Genomic DNA, 24328 nt, shown 5'->3' with positions numbered 1-24328 from the left:
AGGAAGAATCTCGTAAATATTGTTAGACGGCATAGAATCAACGGAAAGGAAATCCGCCCGTTGTCTTTTATTTTTACATTCAGATTGTATAAGATCGTGAATGTTATTAGAGAAATGTTAAATAACAAATTGTGATTTATTCCGTATTGAATTATTTTTAGCCTTAGGCTTGTTGCCTTTCCGGTTGGACGCAGGCATTTTTGAAATGAATGAAATTTGAAATTAAATTAACTAGGCTAAATTAGTCTTCGATTAGACTCCTAGTTTGAAAAAGTCTTGATGAAGACTGATTTTATGGTAGTCTTAATAAAGACTGATTAGTTCGAAGAATAGTTCTTTGAATAGCTATCCTTAAAAAAGACTGATTAATTTCTTAGTCTTGAAAAAAACTGATTATATTAGAATATCACTCTTTGTAAAGCCTTGAAAAAGGCTGACAAATTATTAGTCTTTAAAAAGACTGTTTGTGATCAGGTAGCCTTGAAAAAGACTGAAGCCTTGAATCAATGAAACTCTAGGTAGCCAGAAAAAATTTCCATGAGCCAAGAGCTATACGCGTGCGGTGCGAACGACTGTTCAACACCGACTGAAAGGCGGAACAGTTATTTTGTAGCCTTCAGTACATAAACGGATTGTTGCCTGTAGTCCTTTGCTTATCAGCGTGTTGACATTCGAGCGTAGAAACATTATAAGACACCAAGGCATAATTTTAGACCTAAAACTTACTTCTAGGGATCATTATATTAGAATTACCAATAAAGCAAATAATATCCCAAGTAGCAAATGTATCTTATTGAAATATCAAGAGGTTCTACAGTTGTTTTAGAATTGTTTTTTTATGTTAGATATGTTCAAAAAGATTTTTAAATATATTAAAATCGGTTGTGCAACTTATACCTATTAAGTTTTGCAGCACTAAACTTGCCCACGTTGCACTAGTAGTTACCCAAGTAGCAAATGTAACTTGTTTTACTTTCAAGATGTTTTACAATTTATTTAGAAATGTTATTTATGTTAGATATGTTCAGAAAGATTTTTAAATATTTTAAAATTGGTTGTGCAACTTATCACTGTTAAGTTTCACAATACTACCGAAAAAATCACTGTGAACAACTTTAAGTGCATCTAAAACAATTGTGCAGTAAATCACCAACTTGTTTATGTTTGACTAAAGTTCTGCAAAAAAAATTAGTGAAATGATTGATGCTCTCCGCAAGGCAAAAATGATTAGCCGAATTGATAACCTTGCTGTAAAAAATATGTTTCTGCTGAGTCCGCATAGTTTTGGCTGCCTCATGAATTTTTAGCTCAGTATGTGCAGTTTTGTTCAGTTTTAGAAAAAAAACTATGATATGAAATTCAAAACTTGCGAAAAAGTTGTGCAAGATTTATCTGTTCGATTTAACGCAAAACTTGCAGACATGACATTATTATCATAAAAGTACGCAATGAAAACAAAAATCGATCAGATAAATTGTATTCGGTTTTCATCTCACGAAAAAAATTAGCAGACCTGACATTACTTTTCAAAGATGTTGAACGAAAAGTTAATGTCATCATAGTTACTCCCATAGTTATATATTACCGCTTGTGCAACTTGTTTTTGCAACTCCAGCACACGGACTTATCAAAATAATACCTACAGTGTGTATCACAAAAGTCGGGTTTGCTAAGATGAATGACTATACTGTATTGTTGTTTAATTCAACTAGAGGATTCAAACTGATAAAAAAACAAAACATGGAGCATTTCTATTCGAAACATTAACATGTTTCCTGTTATTTAGATTATATATGTCATTAACAGTTCGGCTGAAAAGTTCCTATCGTTTAATAGAAACACACATTTTTTTGCCAAAATTTGTTTTTATTATTCAACATAATTGCCATCAGAGGCGATACAGCGATTATAGCGATATTCCAACTTTTCGATACCTTTTTTGTAGTACGATTTGTCCTTTGCCTCAAAATAGGCCTCAGTTTCAGCGATTACCTCTTCATTGCTTCTAAATTTTTTACCAGCGAGCATTCTCTTGAGGTCTGAGAACAGGAAAAAGTCACTGGGGGCCAAATCTGGAGAATACGGTGGATGAGGGAGTAATTCGAAGCCCAATTCGTTCAATTTCAGCATGGTTTTCATCGACTTGTGACACGGTGCATTGTCTTGATAAAACAAAACTTTTTTCTTCTTCAAATGAGACCGTTTTTTTTTAAAATTTCGTCCTTTAAACGCTCTAATTACGCTATATAATAGTCACTGTTGATGGTTTTTCCCTTTTCAAGGTAGTCGATGAAAATTATACCATGCGAATCCCAAAATACAGACGCCATAACCTTACCGGCCGATTGTTGAGTTTTTCCACGCTTTGGGTTCGGTTCATCGCGTGCAGTCCACTCAGCTGACTGTCGATTGGACTCCGGAGTGAAGTGATGGAGCCATGTTTCGTCCATTGTAATATATCGACGAAAAAATCGGTTTTATTTCTATATAACAGCTCCAAACACTGCTCAGATCATCAATTCGTTGTTGTTTTTGATCGATTGTGAGCTCACGCGGCACCCATTTTGCACAAAGCTTTCTCATATCCAAATGTTCGTGAATAATATGTCCAACACGTTCCTTTGATATCTCGATCAACTTCACTTTACGGCCATTGAAAATCATTTTGTGGATTTTTTTCACGTTTTCTTCGGTAATAGCCTCTTTTGGACGTCCACTGCGTTCATCGTCTTCGGTGCTCATATGACCAGTACGAAATTTTGCAAACCACTTACGAATTGTTGCTTCGCCCGGTGCAGAGTCTGGATAACACTCATCAAGCCATTTTTTGGTATCGGCGGCACTTTTTTTTCATAAAAATGTAGTGTTTCATCAACACACGAAATTCCTTTTTTTTCCATTTTTTCACAATAACAAAAGTAGCTTCACTCAAAATGCAATATCTCACAAACTAATAATCAGACAGCTGTCAAATTTATACACGTATCTTTTGAAGGTTGGTACTAACTGAAAATGATATGGATTGAATTCTAGTGGCGCCCTCTCATAGAAACGATACGAACTTTTCAGCCGATCTGTTACGTTGGGTGAACCATTTTCTATTCAACTCACTGTTACCATCGATGCCATATTGGAAAATATTCTAGCAAAATTCATTTGGAAATTTTTCAGGTTTAATTACACATTAGTTTGATCAAAATCGTCTGAAAATTTTAAGAATGTTTGAATACACGTATTTTAAACACCATTCCGATGATTCTCATTCAAAATAATTGACTGTTATGTTCACAGTAATTGGTGCACAATCATTAAAAACGCGTTAATTCAAAGGCGCTTGAAAATTTCATCCGTACGTGTTTCACCATAAAAATGCAGTTCGATGTCGATTTTTCATTTACAAAAACACAATAGATCAATTCTACAATATGTAGCATTATCATTTTTCATGTGCAAATTATTTTACAAGATCCATGTTTGTGTTAAGAGCAGTTGTATTGAAAATCAAATGTGAAACTTATTCATTAGAAATTAAGTTTGCATGTTTTTGTAAACGTCATTCCATTTCTGGTTTACATTACGTAGTAGTTCTCACGAGTTTCACGATTGTTTTTTCATTGATTTTATTACTGCCTTTGTGATGGGATCGAGGTATGAGTTTTTGTATCAGTTATATGTTGCACAGCACAGAAAAATTGCGCTTTTTTCATAACACAACAGTTATCAGAATAGTAATATAAACTAACTTGATAAATTGCACAATCGGTAGAAAAATACAGGACAGCAACTTAACATGCCACTTGGGATGTTAGGCTTCATTAAACGCTCCAGTCATAATTTCCAGGAACCTTACGCAATAAAAATATTGTATACAACTTATGTCAGCCCAATTTAGGAATTCTTCAGCATAGTATGTAACCCATGCACCTCCGTACACGAAAAACCCGCCGAATCTTCGTGTACGGAGGTCCAAAAATAATTTCTACTGTAAGCGTTTCGCAGACTCAACAGGACTGCATTCCGTTTACATAATAAAGAGCACATTGTATGCTCATAAACTTACAACACTCGAAGAACGCGACAAAGCTAAAATGTTTTACTTTATCAACGACATTATTTTTCAATGAAAACAATCTGAATCATTCCTTTCACATATAAAATTTTGTGCGCCTTGTTGCTATCTTAGAAGTCGTCAAATATTCTCTGAAAAAATATAAGAAAAATCGAGCCAAAAAAAATCTTGTTAATCAATTAATGCGCTTTAAAAACGAGAACAAATAAAATCGTAGTAAAACTAACAAACTTTTGTAGTGACTACGATTTACTTTACTATGGGACGCCTCTTCAAAGATTACCCTCTGAGAGAGTGATAAATTTTTGATCGTGAATCTAACGTATCAACATAATTTTTGCTGCATGCCATCGTAAATATAAATGTCAATTTATGATAACATTTTTAGTTGTGTGACATAATTACAAAAAATTCAAAATTAAAATTTTCTGAAATGTTTGGTATCAACGCTGGTGTACAATACTTACACGCTGGTGTAAGAGTATTATCATGATGCGTGCACACTTTATATAAAAGTGGTGTCATTGCATTTTTCATTTCATGGATTTATAAAAAAAAATCTGAAAACATCTTCCTTTTGATTTCAAACAATATTTTGAAATAGTAATTTTCTGGTATCTAAATTTGACATGAACTAGTAGGTAAATGTGAAATGAATACTATTTTATCTATGGAAAATATTCACATAACTTTTTGGGTAACTGTCTTTAAAAATAAAAATCTGTATATTTCGAAAAATAAAAATGTCGAAACTTGGCGCCCCATGAAAAGGTGAAATTTAATTTCAATTAAGTTACACTATAATTACACCCTGACACAATATTTTCATTAACAAAATTGGAAATTACCCTGCGTTCTTCGAATTTTAATGTATGAGGTACTGATGGATACTAACATCCACCAAGAGATTATCTTGATCTTACTAGACTATCAAATTAATTAAAGCGTACAAGAAACGACCGATTGCGATGGCAATAAATATGCATTAATTAGAACATTTACGAAACTCTATTAAATGTTTATTATGTTGGATAACGCATGTAAATTGTAAAGGATTATTGTTAATATTTTCTATATTTCGTTGTGTGTTATCATATTTTATATAGAACTTATTATTGTATATGTTTTATATAGCTCTTGTTTGATCTGTTGATATCGTGCTTAAGAAGTACACAGTTTAAGTTTGAGCGAGTGATTGTTATTCGTATTCACGTCAATCCACTTATGTCTTTGACATTACTCACTTTCCTTTTTTTTGTCTGTAGTCTACATTTGTTGAATGAATAAATAAATAAATCTCAAAGAGAGATAATCCACGGACTAACAAGGAAGATCATCAAACGAAAGAAGCTCAAGACCAAACTCAATAATTCGAAACATGGCGAAAACTCAAGGACGATATATATATATATATATATATATATATATATATATATATATATATATATATATATATATATATATATATATATATATATATATATATATATATATATATATATATATATATATATATATATATATATATATATATATATATATATATATATATATATATATATATATATATATATATATATATATATATATATATATATATACTCAAGGAACGAATACACGAAAACTCAAGGACGATATATATAAATATATATATATATCCATCCCTTGTGGTTTTCATGATAAATGTCGAAGTAATCGATTGGTGTTTATTAGCATCATTTGTTTATCATAATCTCTTCTTGCGTTTAAACTATCGGCAATCTAATTTCACGGTGGTTTCAATTCTATTTAGATTCTCATAACCCGAGGTTGTTGTTTATTTATAGAAGATTGGAATTATAACCCCTCGACATAATACAATAACACCTAATTCGTATACAGAATGTTATTAATTCGATTTCTGCTTGATGTGATATCAAACTCACAAGTTTTCTCTACTAAAATGTGGTATTGGTAGAAATATGACAGTGAGCTTGGCTCTACTGATATATGAGATTGTGAATCTCTATCTTTCTTTCTGTGTGTTAGTATGTATGTGTGTATGTACCAATAAGTGATCCCGATTTTTTTCTGAATAGGTGAACCCGATTTCTTTCTTTCTGTGTGTTATTATGTATGTGTGTATGTACCAATAAAAGAACCCGATTTTTTTCTGAGATGGTTGGAAAAGTTTTGACAAAATTATATTCTACAGGAAAGGTCTTATTGTCCCATAGACTGCTATTGATTTTTAACCAAATCGAAAATCCAGAAGTAACGGGGTAAAATGTGTAAAAAATGAAGAAAAAGTGCACTCGATTTTCTAGGTACCACTCAGTCGATTTTCTTCAACTGAGATTTGATTTAATGACCTCATAATCGCATAGTCTGCTATTGTATTTTATCTGGATCCGACTTCCGGTTTCGGAGTTAAGAGTAAAATGTGCAAAACGAACTAAAATATAACTTTGATTTTCTCATAGACCGACCATCCAATTTTCGCAATCTTAGGTTCAAATGAACGGTCTTACAATCCCATATAACCCTACCAAATTTCATTAAGATTTGACTTCCGGTTCCGAAATAACAGGCTGATAAAAATTTCAAAAACATTCAAAAAGCTGTATAATTCTTTATTCAAGCAGGTATGGTTAGTTGATGAGTGAATACGTTGACTTTGGGTATACCGAAACATCGTTCCTGGGCTGACATTATGCATCTCGAATCGAGTTTCTCGAAACGATTATTTTTTGAAGTCGATTCGACTGATTTGTGGCATTACGTATTGCGTTCGACTTCTTGATCGAGATCATAACAATGTGGTACTAGATTTCAACTGGCGCGGTTCGAATTGTCAAATAAAATTAAAATAAACAAACTAATACACATTGCAATCACGAAAATAAAAAGAAACTATGAAATATTGTTTGGATATTTTCGATTACATTAATGCGGTTTTAGAACTAAAAAGAAGGAAAATGTTTGTAATACGAAGTTTTGTTTGGAATAATATGATTACATTTCTGCAATTTCTTTCAATTGAGTTGCCGATATGTTTTCAATACATTTGAAAGAGTAAAGAATTTTTGAAGTGCGAGCTTATAAACAATCTATAGATAAACTTTTGAAATTTTAATAAAATATACTCTGTGTTTTTCATGTATTGTTCCAAATTTGATACATTTTCGTCGTCCATATGTGTAGTTTTAATAAAAGGTTTTTAGGTTCTGCAGCATTCATTGTATTGTTTATAATCTATCTATGTACTATTGAAGAGTCACATCAGAGTGTTTATCACGAGATAGCGATAACGATTACTGACTATAGAACCTTATAAATATGAACAAAACATTATTCACGTATTTTCATCAAGCGTATAATCGAAAACTGCCCAGTATTTTTGAAAATTTCGGAAAAAAATTATATTACGACTCGTGCAAGCTGACTAAAAACTAACTCGTGCAGACTGACTAAAAATTAAGAATTTTGCAGATGTTTAAACAACACTCAATCTCAATTCTTCGAAATTCATAATCCAATTACAAATTATTGAATAATATTAATCAAACATACCGCAGAAAATCACAAAAACATTAAAGGTACTTCAGATTATACTGAAATAAATCTAAATAAAATTTTCAGTTATCATGCCAAACATTGAATGGAACACAAATGAGTCAATAAAATTTTCTACCATTTTCAACTTTCTGCATTAGGAAATCTTTTTCAACATCGCCCACTTTCCTACGCCTCTTTCCACAATTCGTTTTAGTAACGGTTTCCGTCCACCGGCTCCAGAGATTTGATAACAAACTACGGTTACTGGACACAGTTTAGTGTCGACATACTTTTGTTTTATTAATTAAGTACCGTGTTGCTTTCAATTGATATGATTTTTAAACGGTCCGAATCAAACATAATATGCCAAACGAATAAACACAATGCATTAGAATGAAGTTTAAAAATGTTAATATGTTTATGAAAATCTATGAATCTATCAATAACTACCTACAACGGAACGTATAAAAAAAAATTCACGGTCGATAGCAATAAAGGTTTCGACCATTTCTTATCGAGTTTAGTCGTTTACGAGTTCGATTGTTTTGGTTTCATAATACCAAAACTTCTCGATAATCTAATACTTCTTCGAGTGAAGTCGAACGAAGCTCATTGATCGAGTTCGAATCGAGAACCTTAATACGAAACATGGTCGATTCGATAAAATTTTAGTCGAATCGAGATACATAATGCCATATGAAATTGCAACCTGTCTAAAAAAACCTATTTTAATCCACCTAGTGGTGTAATGATGCCTTTCTCATATTACTTATTACATCATAAATATAACCGAGAAATTCGCAAAAACAACTGTTTATTGAATAGGAATAGGATAATTTGTTCGGATCTTATCTCACAAACTCTATAAATCCTGTTTAACCTGTAGTTCCGGAACCGAAAGTAGTATCCACAACAAATTAAGGAATTCCATATGAAACTGTAAGACTTTTCTTTTGAATCTATAAGTTTGTTAAAATCTATTCGGCCATCTCCAAGAAAAGTGAGTGAGATCCTTTTTGCAGTTTCTAATCACTATTTCCAATTCTCCCGAAACCGGATTCAGATGAACGGAATAGCCGAAGTTGGTTCGCTTGCTACCAACAAATATGACCTACAAATTGGAACAGTTTTGAACCTAGTTAAACTTATACTTACTATCTCATGCTCTATTTCATTTAAATCAATTAAACTAAATCTAACGAAACGAACCTGCGTTTCTGTTACTACTGCGTTCTAAACAGCATGAATCAGCAGCATGAAACATGTAGTAGGATTGTTATTATTATTATTGACATCACTACACAACGTGTACGAAATAGAACAAAGCACGCCTTGTTCTTTTTGTGTTTTCTTCTTCTTTCGGTGTTGTACATATTGTCACTCTATATGGCGATTTGAAAACTTTGACACTCATCGCCCTGTAACTGCGGAACCGGAAGTCGGAACCGAATGAAATTTCACAGTAGGTTTAAAGACAGTATGAACTTTAATTCAAATCAAGATTTGTGAAAATCGGTTCAAGCATCGCAGAGAAATTGAAGTGAATTTAGTTTTAGGAGTTTTTCTTCTCCACTTTCGGTGCTCTCGGAACAGGAAAAGAGGGGACCAGTAGTGCCGAATTAAGTTTTTATGCCCACAAACTAACAAGCTCTGCAAACTAGAAGAATTTATCAGACAGTTTTATGGGATTTGTACCTGTTTTTAACCATCGTTCGTGGAAAAATTCTAATAAAATTTGTAATTTTCCACTTATCACGCTTTAGTTCCGGAACCGGAAGTCGAATCTAGACAAAATGTTCCACAAGTTGTTAGGGTATTGTAAGACCTTTCATTTGAATCCAAGTTTGCGAAAATCGGTTGAGTTGTTCCAGAGATAATTGAGTGTAAACTTGTTCTCAAATTTTCACATATTACCATATAACTCCGGAACCGAATGTCACATTCAAACGAAATTCAATGGCAAGCTATGGGACCATAATACCTTTTATTTGAATCTTAGTTTGTGAAAATCGGTTCAGCCATCTCTGAAAAAAGTGAGTGCATATTTTTTTCACTTTTTTAGTACATATCATCCTATATCTCCGGAACCGGAAGTCGGATCGGAATGAAATTCAATAGCAGGCTATGGGACTATGAGACCTTTCATTTGAATCTTTGTTTGTGAAAATCGGTTTGGCCATCTCTGAGAAAAGTGAGTGCATATTTTTGTTACATACACACACATACACACACACACACACACACACACACACACACACACACACACACACACACACACACACAGACATTTGCTCAGTTCGTCGAGCTGAGTCGAATGGTATATGACATTCGGCCCTCCGGGCCTCGGTTAAAAATTCGATTTTCACAGTGATTGCATAGCCTTTCTATACGAGAAAGGCAAAAATAAAGGGTTGTATGCAAGACACGATCGAGCACAATTACATTAAAATGAAACAATTTTAAGTTTCCCATAATAAATACAAAAATTAAGATGACGGTGGATACTCTACTTTAAGCGCTTAGATCCTTTGCGAAATATCAATTTGACAACTAGATTCTTTCAGAACAGTTGATTCTACTCCATTTTGGTGCGTTTCACAAATTTTTGCATATTAAAATTTTTGAAAAATATCCTTTAAATGAAAGTCAATTATGATGATTTTTAAAGTTACTTAAAAGATCAATTTTGGATTCGAACGACCTAAAGATATAAACCTAGACAATTGAAACGATTTTATATCATGATATTTTTCAAGAAAGAAAACGTACAAACTTATTCATTTTATAAAAGCCATTCAAGAGAAGATTTTATATAGTTTGATCGAAAACTGTGGACCAATAAACTCAGTGATAGTTTTATTTTTTAAAATCCTTCGTTAAAAAGCGTCGATAATCTTCGAAAAGTGTATGAAAATACTATGGCAACAATACAAGGAAGAAAACATGTGAAACAGTTTGCACAAAATATTTTATTACTTTCTTTGATATTCACTTTTGCATATTAGGAACAAATGCATACACAACCCAATTCCTTTATTTCGTTCATATTGTAACTTGATATTATTAATACGAATAACATACGAACGAACATTGCCATAGATACAACGCATGTAGAGATTAGACGCTTGTTGTTTTGATGCAAATGATAATTGAATTAAAACTGATGGTAAACCAAGTTCAAAGAGGGGTCCTGTTCAAATCATGTATGTAAAATCGCAGATCAGCTTCAGTTTATCTTTGGTACTATATGATATTGCATCTAATAATTCTATATACGTGAGTCTGTGGAACTCATTTGAATTAAAACTTGTTAGAATTGATACTGCATAACGAATTGCATTGCATTGCATTGTTTTTGTTTAACTTAGTCAGTATTCTTTCTATGAGATTAATGGAAGCAAGATTAGACCAAAATATTATGCTTTATACGACTAAATCAAATTCTATCTATTCAATTAGGTTACACGATTATTGTTTGGTTAAATAATATGGTCTGAGGGATTATGCTGTAAGATAGTCCATAATGTTTAGCCACATTTAATGAAAAAGAAGTATCTATGATGATTATCATAACACAACGTTATACTGAATCCATTTGCGCGCAACCGTTTTGTTCGTATGTAAATGGAGATTTCAGTATGCACAAGATCCGTTGACAAATTAAAACATTTTTAAGCGTAAAATATTGAAGCTTTCGAATCAATTAAATGAGGTAAATCCATCAACAAATCATCGAGATACAAGCGTTTCAAATTAGGTCCAAAAAATCTATCGCCGATAATTCTAAATTGGCCTGCTAGTTACCGGAGAATCAAAATAAAATATTACTAGACTATACTGAACACACCGCACACATAGCCAGCCAACCAGGGCACAGTCGTTCAAAGGCGAAATTTCACGCTCTTAATTGATAACTCATAGGATAGTGGTTTTTGAGGTACAGTATCTTCAGAAAAGTTGCTCAGAATGATAGACGCCATCTTTTAGCAAATTTTATTTATGTGATTGATCCCCCTAAAAGTGAGATAAACATTTTATTTTAGCTCAGCGCCAACATAGAGGCTAAGTTACTTCGACAAAGTTGCGCAGAAAGTTATTTCAAACAAGTTTGCTGAAGATACTATACCCGTAACTTGAGTGTAATTCAAGATATAATGTATTTTCTGAAAAGGGTGTCTACAAACAAGTTTTTGTAAGAAAACATATATATTTTCAATTTATATGAGTTTTTCATGTTATACAAAGTTTTTCATCTTTAAAAACTACACAACTTTATCGAACATACTATGCTGCTATCATTTCAGTTTAATGAAATAGAGCAATTTTTCATGTTTTTTTAAATAAAATTCTAACTTGTCTATTATCAAAAGGCGCAGGAAGGTGCAGATGAGACTACTTACTTATTAAACTACTTCAAAAGAGCTTTCATACCGTGGTTGAATTACTCGTCTGCGATCGTCTGCAGGCGAGATATGTTGTTTTCAAATATCTTTGTCCTTGACATTTTCAATGATAAGGTTCATTGTATTTCAGATCAGATTTCAATATATATTCGTTACCATGGATACTCTCACAATAAAAGGTTTTTATAGACATCGAAGTCTACAAATAGAAAAGTTTAGTAATAATTACAGACGATTTTTTGAAAGTAAGTTTTTTAAAAGTGAGATAAGAAGCCACGACTTTGAAAAAAGGCGATTATCATGTAGAATTACGTTATGTCATTTTTTGGTAAATTTTTCTATAGAAAAGCAGATGTCGGGAGTATTATACACGCGAGCAGTCCAGATCACTTATGAATCGGGATCCCATGAATTAGTTATTAGTTTCATCGGATCCTTTGGTTACAAATATTCGTGAATGGCCAAAACAGTCCAAGAAGAATTTGTCGAACGATACTAACAGATCGGCTAAAAAGTTCGTACCGTTTCTATGAGAGGGCGCCACTAGAATCAAATCCATACCATTTTCAGTTAGTACCAACCTTCAAAAGATACGTGTATAAATTTGACAGCTGTCTGATTATTAGTTTGTGAGATATTGCATTTTGAGTGAAGCTACTTTTGTTATAGCGAAAAAAATGGAAAAAAAGGAATTTCGTGTGTTGATGAAACACTACTTTTTTATGAAAAAAAGTGCCGCCGATACCAAAAAATGGCTTGATGAGTGTTATCCAGACTCTGCACCGGACGAAGCAACAATTCTTAAGTGGTTTGCAAAATTTCGTACTGGTTATATGAGCACCGAAGACGATGAACGCAGTGGACGTCCAAAAGAGGCTGTTACCGATGAAAACGTGAAAAAAATCCACAAAATGATTTTCAATGACCGTAAAGTGAAGTTGATCGAGATAGCTGACACCCTAAAGATATCAAAGGAACATGTTGGACATATTATTCACGAATATTTGGATATGAGAAAGCTTTGTGCAAAATGGGTGCCGCGTGAGGTCACAATCGATCAAAAACAACAACGAATTGATGATTCTGAGCAGTGTTTGGAGCTGTTGAATTGCACCCTCATCCACCGTATTCTCCAGATTTTTACCCCCAGTGACTTTATCCTGTTCTCAGACCTCAAGAAAATGCTTGCTGGTAAAAAATTTAGAAGCAATGAAGAGGTAATCGCTGAAACTGAGGCCTATTTTGAGGCAAAGGACAAATCGTACTACAAAAATGGTATCGAAAAGTTGGAAGATCGCTATAATCGCTGTATCGCCTCTGATGGCAATTATGTTGAATAATAAAAACGAATTTTGGCAAAAATGTGTGTTTCTATTAAACGGTACGAACTTTTCAGCCGAACTGTTACAATAGTTCTGGCATCATTAATTTGAGAAAAAGAAAGATTACAGTTATTTAGGCCTGTTTCTACGTCTATAATAACTTGTTCGAGATTTAGTTTATTAGTGAGAACATTCTACTAACAGCTCAAACAGAAATTTAGTGACAATGGTTACCAAGCCAAGTGAGCCTAATAGGTTTATTAAGTTAAGAAAGAAAATTGTGGGAATATCGAGAGACATTGCATTTTTGAAAAAATGCAGTAGATTTGGATTAACTCCCACTTGCTGCAAGGTAAAGGGTGGGAGATCTTTTTCTAAAAATATTCAAAATAAAATTCAACACGAAATTCTGAAAGAGAAAACTAAAAAATTGTTTAGCATTCTGAACGTGAAAAGTTTGGAATGTTATAATCTTCATTTAAAATTAGCGAAACAATATCCCCAAGGTTTCGAAATTTTCCTAAGCAAAGTTAAATTTGCAGAACACTGCGAATCTGAGCGAAAACGAATTCTTCTTCACAAGAAATTCGAAAATTAACGTTTCAAAAATTCCGCACGCCGCCCCCCAAAACCTCCAATACAGTTTTCAGAAGACTTCCTAATCAATCGGTCATCTCAGAATTTTACCAACGAACAAATAAAACTTCTCAATCTTGGGTTAAATTATGCAATTTCTTCTAAAGTAAATCTCGAACAAGTTATTATAGACGTAGAAACAGGCCTAAATAACTGTAATCTTTCTTTTTCTCAAATTAATGATGCCAGAACTATTGTAGCTGATATCATTAAAAATACTTCACTGAAAAATCAACAAAATATGGATGATAAAGAAATAGTGAAACAATTACGGGAAAAGCCTGTATTTTATGTTAAGGCTGATAAGGGAAACAAAGTGGCAATTATGGACAAAGAAGATTATGATAATCTGATAATTAAAAAAATCAATGACGGCCCTTATAGGAAACAAAGAGCCGACCCCCTTCCAGATATTATTAAAAAAGTAGATAAAACTCTTCATGAATGCAACCCAAACTTCGATATCAATCTGAGTAGTCTCAAAGTTTCTAACCCCTCTTCATCCAAAATAAAAGGATTACCAAAGGTTCATAAACCTGGTAACGAAATAAGGGAAATCATTTCTTCAGTAGGGGCCCCAACTCAAAAAATATCCAAATGGCTAGTAAAAGAATTCCAATCTATACCAAAAAAATTCTTCAGTAAATCAGTTCCTAACACACAGGCATTCGTTACTCAACTTCAGAATTCAGGCGAAATCGAAGATGGCGAAATGATGGTATCTTTCGATGTAACCGCCTTATTCCCAAGTGTCCCAGTGAAGGATTCAATCAATCTGTTGGAAGATTGGTTACTTCAACAAAATAGTAGTAGTTTATGGAAATGCAAAGTACGGTCTTATCTTACTCTAACCCGGATTTGCATGGATGTAAATTATTTCAAATTCAGAGGGGATTTTTATAAACAATTACAAGGGGCACCAATGGGCAATCCACTCTCCCCGTTTTTATGTGAATTATTCATGGCAAACCTTGAAGAACTTTTAATTAAGCAGGGATTATTACCTAATCGCTGGTGGAGATACGTAGACGATATATTTTGCATCATCAAACGCAACGATTTATCGAACTTCTTAGAAATAATTAATAATGTACATAAAAATAATAAATTCACCTATGAGGAAGAGAAAGACAACAGTTTACCTTTCTTGGACATTCTTATTGTCCGGGAGGCAAAATGCTTAACTTTCGAAATATATAGGAAGCCAACCAATACGGACCGTGTCATACCAAATACTTCTAATCATTCCCATCAACACAAAATGGCAGCATTCCACCATATGATTCACAGAATGCTATCCTTGCCCCTTAGAAAAGATGCTGCGATAAAAGAGAAAAACTTTATTTTCAAAATTGGAAAGTTCAATGGATATCCAGAGCATACAATTCAAACCATCTTCGATAAAAAATTAAGACTGTAGAAAAAACAATCACTTACAACTTTGACCCCCCCTTCTGAAAATTTCAAAAGAATATCGGTGGACTTCAATCGAAACAATTCACACCCACTAAAATCAAAACTAAGAAAATTTGGTTTAGATTTAGTGTTCAGCAGTATGAACTACCAATTGAAAACTACTGGGTTCTACAAAAGATCCTACAGAGAATTTGAAAAAGTCTGGGGTATACAAAATCTCGTGTCCTCATTGCGATAAAATATACATCGGACAAACAAAGAGAACACTGGACATTCGTTTCAAGGAACATATCTCAGAAATAGCGAAAGCATCCAAAGAATTGGAAAAGGGACTACCACATCACTTCAAGTCAAAAGTAGCAGAACATGCCTTTTTTGAAGATCATGAACTCACTACTAATGACATAAAAATCTTAAGACAAATTTCCAATCCATGGAAATTAGATTCAGCAGAAAGTTTAGAAATATTCAAAAACAACTCCATCTCTTTATTAAACCGAGACCAAGGGAATAGATCTTCTTGGCTTTTCCAGTTACTACCCATATCCAAGATAAAAACACTTAACTCTTCCAGTTTTCTGTTACCTGTTTTTACCTTTCATTTTTTTGTTCCTTTTGTGGTTTACCTACTTACGTTTCTACCTACTTACGTTTGTATAAAAGGAACTTCACTGCAGCATTCTTTCAATAAACTTATAAAACCGATACACTGAAGAAGGATGCAAATAGCATTCTGAAATACGTATCTGTATTATAACGTTTGATACACTTTCGGAAAAATAGTGACTGTGAAAATAGTGACTTTGTGAGAGTGTAATGACGTGATATAGTGGAATTCAACGGTACAACAACAGTACTATAAGTGAGAACATTTTACTAACAGCTCAAACAGAAATTTAGGAATATGACCTGAGTTTTTGCTGATTGATCACAATTTCAAGCTTGTAAAATATTCAGTTAGAGCGTTCAGATCTGTTTGTAGTTTATTCCTCAGAGCATTAATGACACGACCTTTGCAAATAATAGGCAGTATCATCAGCAATTTGTGACAGTGCACCATAACCCGGAAGAGGTGGGATATCTGATGTAAAAGTGTTGTATAGGATGGGACCTAGGATACTTCCTTGGGGTACACCAGCAGGAATAGTTAATCTTTCTGAAAGTGCATTATTCAGAGAAACCTGGAATGCTCTATCTGCAAGATAATTTTTGATAATTTTAATAAGATACATGGGAAAATTATACCGATGCAGTTTAAACACCAGGCCATCGTGCCATACGTTGTCGAATGCCTTTTCAATATCCAATATTGCCATGGCAGTCGTTTTGGACACTAATTTGTTTTGCTGGATGACGTCATTAACCCTTGTGAGTTGGTGGATTGTGGATCTTCCATTCCGTAACCCAAACTGTTCTTCCAGTAATATATCCTCTCCATCTGCGAAAGCAAGAATTCGCCTTTGTATTGACTTTTCAAACAGCTTGGATAGGGCAGAGAGTAAGCTGATGGGCCAATAGCTATTGGAAAAGAAAGAATAGCCAAGCTCCCAGCACCTGTTAAACGTTTTTGCTGAGAAAACGAAAACGAAATGTTTCAGCTCAATGTTGAATGTGTTGTCGAAACCGGGGGCCTTCATATTTTTTAATTTTTTCACAATAGCCATCAGCTCATTCGCAGTGACTCTACTTTCCTAAGGAACCAAGCTGTCTGATTGGTCAACCTCAGCTACGCTATTAGCAACGGCTTTTTCATGTGGACTAACAATGTTGAGTCTTAAATTGTGAGAACACACAAACTGCTGGCCTTACGCATTTGCCTTCTCTACTGGTGTTATTAAAGGTATTCCTTCAGATGCGTCCTGGGGTGACATCAGAGGAGGAATAGGCTTCGGTTTTTTCTTAAGCACCTTCGTTAAGGACCAGAAGGGCTTTGAATGTAGAAGAATTTGTTGAAACTTTTGCTGGAAGTTCCTGTTGCGAAGCTCTGTTATCCTTTTCTGGATTATCCTAGTTAAGTTGTTATAAGAGGTCTTCTTATCTAGGATGCCAGTTCATTGATACTGCCTCCAGTAGATATTTCGAAGTCGGATGAGTTTCTTGGTGACACTGTCAATTAGAAAATAGGAACATATGTTGTACTGGAACCAACCTATCACGAGCGACTGCGATTGAATGCTGGAAGGATGATAAGGCCGCGTCGATTTCCATCAAGAAATCTAGCTACAAATCGATATTAATAAGTTGGTCGGCGATTCGTTGAAATTGGACCCAGTCGGTGCAATAATAGTTCCTCCGAGGTTGAATAGGCACTGTTTCTGGTGAAGATCCCAACGTCAATATTACTGGAAAGTGGTCGAAAGAGAGCTCGTTTAAGACATCCGGAGGGCTGTCTATGACGATGTTGCTGATGAATATATCCAAAATGGAATGAACTCCCGATCTGGAAAGTCGCGTTGGTTGATCCGGAGCGAGGATGTTGTATTGTCTAGTTTCGTAATCTTCGGCAAGCACGAATCCGTTTCGATTCTGTCTTTTGTTTCCCCACAGGTCATGCCGTGCGTTCAGGTCCCCAGCAATGATGAATTTGTTCTATGGTCGAGTGAGCAGAATCAGATCTCGCTTCGATGATGCATATGTACCATCTCGAAGATTGGTTTCCTGAGGGGAGTACGCTGCAATGATGATGATGGGTCACATCGTCATTGTAATCTCAATTCCGATGGCTTGAGGCGTTGCAATTTGAAAGCAGGCAGAAACCTGTGATGAATGGATCGTTTAATGGCAATGTCAATTCCCCCTCCTCAGGTAGGTGTCCTGTCGAGCCTGTGAATTCTATAATTGGAAATAAAAATTGAAATTTTAGGTTTGAGATGAGTTTCAGTTAAAATAGCAATATCGGCATTCATCTTTTGGAGAAAGCCGAACAATACAGCAGTTTTGCTCCTGAGTGAGCAAGCATTATAATTTACTACAACCAGCGCAATATATTGCATGTTCGATGATGCATTTGCCTAAGGCGTTGATTTGATCCAAGCGCGTTCTGCAGTTTAGCAGTTTTGTTGTCATTGTTTCAAAAATGACGATCAGGTGTTCAGGAGGGTATAAGAGAGTCATCCTTTGCTTGTGGCTATTTAATCCATAGGAGGGATTTTAGAGGAAGAATCTTTTTGTGATCCAGCGGCTGAATTTTTTGGATTGCTGTGAGGAATTGGCGGAAAATTTGTAATATTCCTCTTCGGTGGAAGATGTGGGGAATTAATTTAATCCTTCTGTGGAACATTCTTGCCACGATTTGCTAGTAGATGGATGGTCGCCATCACAGTTCACACATTTTACTGCGATGTCATCTAGTAGGCAATCGTTGGTATTGTGTGGTTCGGCACATTTCCCGCACCGACTTTACATATGGCAATTACTCGCTCCATGTGTGTAATTCAAATAGTTCGTGCACATCGGTAAAACCCGATGTACCGGATTATACTTTTGCCATTCGATGATTATATGAAACAACGATTTTATCGTTTTCAGTTGACTCATGGTGATGGAGCCTCTCTATAGATGAATCAAATACAGTTGATCTCGATACTGTCGATTGTCCGTGTTGTGTTGTTTCATTTTAAACACCATCACAGGCTTTAGTCCAGCCTCCGAAAGTGCCTTCTTTAGTTCGGCTTCCATCATGTCGGGTAGTCCTCGAAGTACAACCTTCATAGGTTTATTGGCGACAAAATCGTGTGTGAAATATTCCGCTTTTGTCTGCTTCAGGTAACATTCCACTGCTTTGTTGTGGTTCAAAGCCGGAACAGTTATTTTGTAGCCTTCAGTACATAAACGGATTGTTGCCTGTAGTCCTTTGCTGATCAGCGACATCAACTGGCAGATCAGCGTATTGGTTGTTATTCAGCAGTCGTTTACCTGTACATCACTTGGCTTCAGACGCTTAGCATCCTTTGAATCCTTCTCGGATCTATGGCGCGTTTTACCCATAGCGAGGATAGGCAGGCAGCTGCGAATGAAAGATAAAACAAAATCGATATTATTCGTAGCAGGTTATTCGTCTATCCACATCGAGTGTTAGATGACGAACGAACGATTTTCAATCAAAGTTTACTTTTTATACTCGTCCAGTAGATAATCGGAACTGATATGTGCCTGACTTCCTCAAACCCGTCGTTCGGTGCGAAAAAGACAAGCAAACGTGATAAAATTTCGTCAATATTTCCAAAAGTTCTAGAAAACTTTGTTTTTAAGTTATCTATGATTATCTCACACTGTATGTAGAAAAAATATGTTTTTGGGTTATGTTCATCAAGAGATGTTTGCTATAAAGTTCCTTCCATTTTTGTACAGTGTAAATTTTGAAAAGGCTTCTCATAGTAAAGTAAGTTGTATTCACGACAAAAGAAGTATTAGCGGGTCAGTGATTAGCAATCGGCGCCCTAATCTATGATGACAGCGAGTTTTAAAGACTAAAACTTAAGAAGCGGGTTTGCTTTTCTCGTACCTGCGACGAAGGTTTTAAACTACTAAGCTACATTTCATTTGTGCGTCACACGTTCTATATATAATCGCTTCAAAATTTTATAATTTAAACACATACACAACGTAGGTCGAAGCAATACATACGCGAAAACAACTCTGAAAATCGCTTTTGAAACCAGCAGCGGAATTGTGCAGAGGAACTGTCACGCAATCATTCAAAAGAGCACCTTAACAGCAAATTTCGTTTCCAGTGTTAAAGTCGTCGGAGATTAATGGAAGCGTTGTATTTGAGAATACCGCTGCACAATTAAGTTGTCCATGTGTTTAAATCGAAATTCATATGTATATAGAATACCGAAGTTGCACAACATGCATGATTTGCCAGAGTTTGCACCCACTCGGGCAAAGTAAGGTTACATGTCGATGAGATCTGTGCGATACCCCGCTTTGCCCTATCCCGCTTTGTCCTACCGCGCTTTGCAACGAGAAATTATTTTTCTTTCCGACTCGTAGCAAACACAATAATGCTCGACAACGAAAACCATAATACATTATTGCAGCGCAGAAGAATTCAATATGAAATATGTAGGGGGTCAGAAAATATATTTTGGATCGTTCTGAACAGTTACTTAACGTAACAAATGTTAATGATAAAAATAGTTTTCAGTTGGGCTTAGTTACTAAAGGCAATGCAAATTTTTAAAGGTAATAAATATCTCATTTACATAGTTACATTTACATACCCATAAAATCAGACGACCGCGTTTTTTCGAAAAAAATATTTGGAGCTCTTCAAATTTTATTTTCCAGTAAAACGCGTTTTTCTGATTTTATGCGTTAATTCATAGATACCTCGGTGATTTTTTAATATCTCGGTGAATTACAATATCTTATAAAATTATAATTCTACAATATATATATATATATATATATATATATATATATATATATATATATATATATATATATATATATATATATATATATATATATATATATAATACATATACATATATACATAAATTTCGAGCATGGAGATGCGCGAAGGCTCCTCTAAGAAAACTTGTCTTGTGTACTCTTTAAGTATGACCATGTCTAGCGAAAGAAAGATAGCAATTAAATATTTATGTCACAGAACAAGTGGTCACAGAATGTATTGTGTGATTGCTCTGTATCCTTTTTGAATAGGCATTATACAACACGAATGCTGTTCCTGTAATTGTAGTTACGTATCGAAGCGTAACAGTATTTGCCTCATAAGATGTGATCCATGATTTAAGGGATGGTTCTTGTGAATGATTCAACAATCATAAAAAAGAAACATTTCGTCTTTCCATTGTAACCTTAAGCCAAAGTAGGTGCTCTCCTTGCTTCGAATAATAAATGTATTGTTATACCTATATACATATTGTATTGAGCCATTCTTCTCTTATTTTGCACGGTATCACTTATTCATTTTGGCTAACATAGTAGATTCAATTCCATTTTTTTCTGATAGCACTTGATAACATGAAAGTACTCCAGTAAATTTTGACAGACTATTTTCTCTGTTTTACAGGCAAGTATTTCCAGAGCTCACGTTATCTCGCTATCATTGCACTCTATCAGAATCACCTCATTTCTCGTTGTAAAGTGCTTACCGAACTTTTCTCTGCCTCTTAAATTTCATTCAATGATTGACGAAAGCTTTGGAAATAAGAAATATCCCAATGTGATAATGGAGACAATATTGATTTATGAATAAACAGAGGAAAAAGCAATTTATTGAGTTTTAGAAGAAATTTATGCGATACGATAAAGAATCGACCAATCGGAGTGATTTGAATAATTCCGGACACGTATTATGATTAGATTTTAGGAACATGCATATTTACATTTGGTATTATTTGGATTATTTCGACGCAGTTTGGTTTTCAAATCAGACCGAGAATCATCTCGGATTTGAACTAATTTTCTAACACATCATTTCTACTTTTTAAGCTTATTGGAATTGTATTGCTCCATGCAATTATTTTCGTGTCCTGCTGATGATTTAAAATCGAATACTTTCTTTTGTATACATTTCTAGAAGTGTTAATCCAGATTGTCGGCTATGAGGTAAATTCCACCTTCGACCTAGGCATGAATAAACATTATTGTTGGTAAAAATAACTCTCGCTCGGCATTGGTGACTATACGGAGAGCAAAAAATAAGCGTTAGGATTTGTTTGAGACAATGGAGATCAATGACATAGACTAGCAGATTTCCATACTTGTGATGGATACTATAACTGTAAGAGTATGTGAACTCACTACATTTGTTGCGTTATATAGACTAAAAACCAGACTGAATGCAGTTTATTTATTAGAGCAAAATATATTAAATTTACAGGTGACGCAAATCTACATATGACACAATTCATAGAACTAAATTTTACAGAAATGATATAAATATACGCCCGTATTTAAAGCAAACGTGTAAATTTACATGTCTTACAACTTAAAACCTGTTTTAATTGACCTAGTGGTGTAATGGTGCCTTTCTCATGTATAATATTATGGTATTGTATTCAAAAATGTTTTCTTCGATTTTTGAAAGAAACCAAGAGATTGTTTGTGCATTAACTAGTATAACATAACAGTTCGGCTGAAAAGTTCGTATCGTTTAATAGAAACACACATTTTTTGCCAAAATTCGTTTTTATTATTCAACATAATTGCCATCAGAGGCGATACAGCGATTATAGCGATCTTCCAACTTTTCGATACCATTTTTGTAGTACGATTTGTCCTTTGCCTCAAAATAGGCCTCAGTTTCAGCGATTACCTCTTCATTGCTTCTAAATTTTTTACCAGCGAGCATTCTCTTGAGGTCTGAGAACAGGAAAAAGTCACTGGGGTCAAATCTGGAGAATACGGTGGATGAGGGAGCAATTCGTTCAATTTCAGCATGGTTTTCATCGACTTGTGACACGGTGCATTGTCTTGATGAAACAAAACTTTTTTCTTCTTCAAATGAGGCCGTTTTTTTGAAATTTCGTCCTTCAAACGCTCTAATAACGCTATATAATAGTCACTGTTGATGGTTTTTCCCTTTTCAAGGTAGTCGATGAAAATTATACCATGCGAATCCCAAAATACAGACGCCATAACCTTACCGGCCGATTGTTGAGTCTTTCCACGCTTTGGGTTCGGTTCATCGCGTGCAGTCCACTCAGCTGACTGTCGATTGGACTCCGGAGTGAAGTGATGGAGCCATGTTTCGTCCATTGTTATATATCGACGGAAAAAATCGGTTTTATTTCGATATAACAGCTCCAAACACTGCTCAGAATCTTCAATTCGTTGTTGTTTTTGATCGATTGTGAGCTCACGCGGCACCCATTTTGCATAAAGCTTTCTCATATCCAAATATTCGTGAATAATATGTCCAACACGTTCCTTTTATATCTTTAGGGTGCCAGCTATCTCGATCAACTTCACTTTACGGTCATTGAAAATCATTTTGTGGATTTTTTTCACGTTTTCATCGGTAACAGCCTCTTTTGGACGTCCACTGCGTTCATCGTCTTCGGTGCTCATATAACCAGTACGAAATTTTGCAAACCACTTACGAATTGTTGCTTCGCCCGGTGCAGAGTCTGGATAACACTCATCAAGCCATTTTTTGGTATCGGTGGCATTTTTTGCCTTTCTCATATAGAAAGGCTATGCAATCACTGTGAAAATCGACTTTTTAACCAAGGCCCGGAGGGCCGAATGTCATATACCATTCGACTCAGCTCGACGAACTGAGCAAATGTCTGTGTGTGTGTGTTTATGTGTGTGTATGTAACAAAAATATGCACTCACTTTTCTCAGAGATCGCTGAACCGATTTTCACAAACTAAGATTCAAATGAAAGGTCTCATGGTTCCATAGCCTGCTATTGAATTTCATTCCGATCCGACTTCCGGTTCCGGAGATATAGGATGATATGTACAAAAAAATGGAAAAAATATGCACTCACTTTTTTCAGAAATGACTTAACCGATTTTCACAAACTGAGATTCAAATAAAAGGTATTATGGTCCCATAGCTTGCTATTGAATTTCATTTAAGTCCGACTTCCGGTTCCGGAGTTATATGGTAATATGTGAAAATTTGAGAAAAAGTTTACACTCAATTATCTCTGAAACAACTCAACCGATTTGCGCAAACAAATATTCAAATGAAAGGTCTTATAATATCCTAAAAATTTGTAAAACATTTTATCTGAATATGACTTCCGGTTCCGGAAGTACAGCGTGATAAGTGGAAAATTACCAATTTCATTAGAATTTTTACACGAACGATGGTTAAAAACAGGTACAAATCCCATAAAACTGTCTGATAAGTTCTTCTAGTTTGCAGAGCTTGTTAGTTTGTGAGCATAAAAGCTTAATTCGGCACTGCTGGTACCCTCTTTTCCTGTTCCGAAAGCACCGAAAGTGGAGAAGAAAAAC

Source organism: Malaya genurostris, chromosome 2 (genome assembly GCF_030247185.1).
Source record: "Malaya genurostris strain Urasoe2022 chromosome 2, Malgen_1.1, whole genome shotgun sequence".
NCBI lineage: Eukaryota > Metazoa > Arthropoda > Insecta > Diptera > Culicidae > Malaya > Malaya genurostris.
This window is presented reverse-complemented; position numbering follows the sequence as displayed.